The sequence below is a fragment of the Lolium rigidum genome, chromosome 7 (genome assembly GCF_022539505.1).
Source record: "Lolium rigidum isolate FL_2022 chromosome 7, APGP_CSIRO_Lrig_0.1, whole genome shotgun sequence".
NCBI classification, from domain to species: Eukaryota; Viridiplantae; Streptophyta; class Magnoliopsida; order Poales; family Poaceae; genus Lolium; species Lolium rigidum.
In genome coordinates, this window is record NC_061514.1 from 23,542,150 (window position 1) to 23,547,951 (window position 5,802).

General features: G+C 39.7%; 1 long non-coding RNA gene across 1 annotated transcript; it reads right to left on the reverse strand.

The window, feature by feature from the left end:
• Positions 1-2,127: 2,127 nt before the first annotated feature.
• LOC124669938 lies at positions 2,128-2,524 on the reverse strand. The gene is made up of 3 exons (XR_006992358.1): positions 2,505-2,524; positions 2,357-2,435; positions 2,128-2,276 (listed from the first exon to the last, which is right to left on the reverse strand). It is a non-coding gene; the product is annotated as an uncharacterized LOC124669938 (long non-coding RNA).
• Positions 2,525-5,802: the final 3,278 nt, after the last annotated feature.

The following is a 5,802-nucleotide window of genomic DNA, read 5'->3' on the forward strand; positions in this document are numbered from 1 at the left end:
AAAACGTGTGAGACAAAAAGTTTCTGTTTCGAGCAAGGAATCATAACATTGACTTTTTCAAAGTAAAGGTAAATAAGGGTGTTAAGTAAACTAAAGAAAATTCATTATTTATGATCAGTGTACAGGGCATTCAGTGGAAAGACAAAAAAGGCATATTCTAAAGTACGAACCAAACTTCAACCGACATGCATGCAAAAATTCTTGATGACTAGCAAAAGTTACCAGCATAGATATCCAAGCTGAAGCAAAGTTAAGCAAAATCATGATTTAGACTAGAAAACAAGGATTGTGTACCTAAGGCTGGTAAATGGGAAGCAAGTTAGCAGCTAATTGGACCAGAATGGTGATACACGGTAATACAGAGAGGCGAGGTTGAGTGCCCAGAGTTGCCAGATCCAAATCTACAGGAGAAGTTTTCACAACATAATAGGTTAGATCCATAAATACACCAAGAGTACAGAATTTACAAATTAGTGTTGACTGCAAAATTTTCTTCTCGCATGGAGATACGAACATACTACAACAGGACAGAGCTTTGGTAACACCGTCTTGTGTTACTACATGTCCAAAATAGTGTTACTAGGTCACGTAGTAACAGATTTTGCTATGTGTTCCATTAGGCCGTGTTACTAAGTGGCGCCCATAGACACACATACTAATTGTTACCATATGTTAAATTTTGTGTTACAAATTATGTTATAGTAACATGCACATTACGTGTTACTACATGCGCCTGTAACACTTCTTTGTAGCTATAGTAACACCGGTAGTAACATATTTTCGTAGACGTAGGACATTGGTGGTAACATATTTTGCTAACTCTAGTAACACAGTTAGTAACCCTTTTTTAGCTTCAAGACACAATTAGTAACATAATATCTAATTATTGTAACACTATAATTTAGAGTTATCACCTATCCGAGTAACACAATTTGTAGCTATCGTAACACCATTAGTAACACTACTATAGTAGAACCGCAACATAATTAATGTATTTATTTTAATCATTAATCACAAATATCGAATATACATTTGTTTAATAAAATCACTGAATTCACTGCACACCCACAATTAACTAATTTATGATGGTTCTTAGCACCATGTCAAACAAATTGCAGCACATACACAAATTACGAATATTAAAAAGCGTGGGATACATATGCATCACAATAAATAAATATCAATATTATTGGTGCAATATCACAACATTCATACAAATTTGACAATAGATAACACAATTGTGACGAATGTTACACCATAGCATTTGCATCAATTTATCTAAAGAAAAGATCTTTAAATGATGCTACACTTCTCATTCTATCAATGTACACTGTAATTATTGCTAAGCAAAATATTCAAACGTTATTTGCTTCTTGATCGAACTGGAGTATTAAGCTGCAACTCATGCTAAGCAAAATCTTCAAACTTTATTTGCTTTTGATTAAACCAAAGTATTCTGCAACAACTCAATCATCTTCTTTCAATTCTGCAAAAGAAAAATTACATCTTACAGTTATATGATTAAATGTGCACAATATGATTGTAGAAAATGAAAGAAAAAATAGCTTACAAAAGTTGAAGGCCAAGCAATTAAGGTAGTGTAAAGCCTGTTTATTTGACAAGGAAAACAGAGAGAAGAAAATGTTGGCAGTGAGGCAGCCAGCACCAAAATCCATTCTCTACCTTATCCATGTCTACCTTATAATTGCGAGTTCCAGCTCCAACACAGTCTGCAGCTCACTGTGTCTTCACATAATTAGAACTGAAAGTAAAACAAGAAAATCTTACAGTAATGTCCATAATCTAACTATATGACCACAAGGCCAAGATTTGAAAACCCCATTTCATCTAACCAGCACCTCAACCTTAGCAATTCTCCAAATTTAGCAGAAACATACACCTTTAGCTCACCGCGCTAATGTTGTAATGCATACTACCAATTGTACAGTGGAAATTGTATTTCTATTAAATAACTGAAAACGTATCTACAAAAGGGGAAGTGATTCTTGAACATCTCCGTCCACAAATATGTGCAGCCTAGTCACTAACTTGTGAACTCAATTATTTAAACTCATCAAATATGAATCAACAAGAGTACACAATCGGATAAGCTCACCTCTCCAAGAAAGTTCCAAGTTCAAAACTCAAAAGCACACAAATATTACCTCTGGCACAAAGTCAATAACAGGGCCTTGTGGCGCTAATGATTTTTGTTGAAATCAGTAATTGATTGGCATTATCATGCTCGCCATCTTGATTGGCATTTTCCTGCTATCCTAGTTCGGTGACACAACAACGTTCAGGAATTCATTATTTTATAATATATCTTTGTGATATGAGTAATAGCAGTTCTAACCTTTTCGCATGAAAGCAATAAATTAGTATCCTCACATGTGATGTTGCATAGATGAGCGTGGTACATCGCATTGAACACTCTGCAAACTGAAATATTAATACAAAGGTTTCAAGTGACAAGTAATGACATAAACATGTATTGACATTACCTCTGTTTTACCATGTAGTATTAGTAACCAAGAAATATTATTATTGTTTCGTTGGAGATTCTCAGTGTATTTCTGTAGCATACAATACTGAACAATGAACAGTGTCAAAAGATAGAATAAATGCCAAGGTAAAAGTAAAGAAATGGACATAGCAGTTTATGGTTTGACGGTAGTGGCAAATCTAGTTTATTCTAGCTTCCAAACAATATAAATGCTTGGTTCTGTCATAGAGTTGTAGTTTAACATGAAATTAGTTATTAGGTACGAATTAGACTGCAGTAGGTACTCCCAAAGAACTGCAATTCTAACTAGAACGGCAAGAAAATAAAAGCGTGTTGTAAGTTCTAGCTAAATGCTCCATTGTTCAGCAACTCTGTACTCTCTCCATTGCTCACTTTAGGCTGTATTAAATTTGACTAAGACTAAGACGAGTGTTTCTGAAATTGAGTGAGAAGGTTTATAGTCTCGGATAGGAAAATCAATCGGAGAAGGTTGTAGGCATGCCCTCTGCAATTTGGTCCCAGAACCGAACAATCCTATAAAAAGAAAGATGTGAGTGCATGTTATTCTAATGTTTAGATTGCAGACTGACGAAATATCATACAAGGCAGCTAACGGATTAGTGCAGGACTCAAGATGTTGAACAAACGCATATACCCACACTGGATCTAAAACAAATGTCTGCAGGCTGAAAAAACACCAATGAGTCTAGTTAATTGATACTGCTATGACTGCTGAAAATGACACTAATAAGTCTGCAGTCCTGTATAACAAATATGTATTGTTTCAAAATTACCAAAAGAGGTTTTGTCCCATGCATCTCAAATGATCTATATGCTAGTACGGTGACTGAGCTCGTACAAACATGTGATTAATTGGGAACTAAGAACTGAAGGTGACATTCTGAAAATACATGGAGCATGGAAGGTATGAATTTCATAGATCAAAGGAGACTCGATATATGTCAAACGAATACTGAAAAAAAATGGAGTTTGAGGTATGTGTGCACTTGTCTACTAGATTCTGGTTTCTGGATCAATCTGTCCGACTCTGCCCTGCACATGCTAGCTTTAATATCTAAAACTATCTATTAAGATCAAATCACGACTATTCAAAATATTGAGGATGGATCATCATCTACTAGCAATCCAGAACAAAAACGACATTGCTGCAATCTGAAATAGATCTGCGATCCATACTCTAGAGGCAGCACAAGCGCATATAGAAGGGACGAGAGAGATGGGACTGAGGTCATACGGAGGGGTTGCAGGCGGATATGACGAGGTGAAGGTGAGGATACCGGACGGGAGTGCTAGGAGGGTGGCCGGGCCTTTCCGCTGGGAGGGCGGCGCGGTGGTTGGCAGTGGGGGCCGGGGCGGCGACGGTGTGGGAGGGCGGCGGAGTGGTGTGCGACTGTGCGTAGATGAGTTTTTTTGGGGGTGATTGATTTGGAGAAGAGATTGATTAGATGGTAAATATATAGGAGCTTTCAATGGAGGGGAAATTGTATTATTAGCGGGAATGATTAAAATTTTCCCTCCACTCGTTTTTTCTGCCGACCAAAATAACCATTGAAGGACTTTTTCAAAGAACCTTAGATCTAGCTGAATAGTCACCCTATAAAATAAAGAAAATACGTCACCATCCCTTTTCCTAGAGAAGACTTGAGAATTAAAACACAAAAAGAAGCCGGAGGAGGGGTGACGTCTAAAATGGGCACTTGGCAAAGTTGAGGAAATCACACATTGCATAAGTATCGATGATTTCCTTCCCAAAATACGGACCGCCCGGATATGCGATGAGGCTGTGCAGGCTCGAGCGAGGTGACCCAGACGGACCGACCCGTTCATCTCGACCTGATGGTAGAAGGTTGACCGGTAGCAACGTTTCACCATCAATGTCGTAGCTTACCACTGTGCCCGCCGCTGACCACTGCGCCCACCCCTGCGCCGGCATTGATGTCGATGGCATTAGAAACTATGCATGCACGCGCGCATTGATGGCCAACGGTACTTAAACCGCCGCTGCGCTCGCCTCTTCTCCGCCACTCCCACGACCGCCACCATTGCCATTCCTCCAAGATATCGCCGCGAGGAAGCTCCCGAAGTGGATGAAGAAGACCGCCAACGACCACGAGGTTGGGTCCTCATCCGGCCGGCGGAACCGTGTGCGCGCCCACCTGCTTCCTCCACCCCCACAGTCGGCGCGGTTTGTCGGTCCATAGGCGGTGGCGGCACAGGCTCCTCCACACCAACCAGGCTGCAATATGCGGTACGTGCTGGCGCAGGAGGCGCAGTGGCGATGGGCGCAAGGCGACCCCCCAACAGTACGAGAGGTAGCGCTCTTGCGTGCGCGCGCATGCATCTTCTTCATTACTCGTACGAAAGTATGTAACACATTCCGGGCAACACATATTTACATTACGGGTCAATATACTTGTAGCACATTGTCTCAAACACATAATTATATGTTACTGACTTGTTATCTCTGTAACACAATTTCGGGCGTTATATACTTTGTGTTACTGTAGGTCATTAGCACACAAATGATGTGTTACTATAATTTTACTTGTAACATATTTTAGTATGTGTTACATCGGTGTGTTACCAAAGGACATTTAACTGACAGAAATGAAAACCTTATTCAGTTCAGAACACGAGACTGCAGTTTTTTTTATCTATAATCTCCACAATAATAGCCCTACAGCATTCTTATCAATGTAATATTTCATCTCTCACTAGTGAGGACCATATGTAAACTTCTCAAATGAGTATAACATTCGGACAGAAAATAGATAAAGCTCAAATGGCTGCCATATAGGGAACCAACTAACAAGAAATACAAAAGGATGGTCATTCCAATTATCGATCCAATTCTGATATGCAACATCGCAACCACAAAACTAATCCTTTGCCTTCTACAGTATTGGTCTATCACTTCATATTAGTTTGGACAAAACAACAAATACATTGTGTGGGAAAAGACAGATAGCTTCCACAAGGGACAACAAATCCTAGCATCTGTAATGTGGTGAGGATCGGATAGATAGTTGTCAGTAGGAAGTATCAAGATGTTGAGCTAGCAAGCAGCATGAAAAATTGGCAGTTGTGAATCAACCTGCCCGTGATTGATCGTTTGGGGCAAGAAAATTACCCAATGTCACGGAGATATTAATGGGGAAGTGGGAGTTTACGATCTTCACGAGCCTCAGGGCCACTTCTTTTCGGCTTCTTCAGCGGCTTCTGGAAGAAGCTTCTCCCCACCAGCTTCTCCCAGAAGCCCGAACCTCAAATATGTT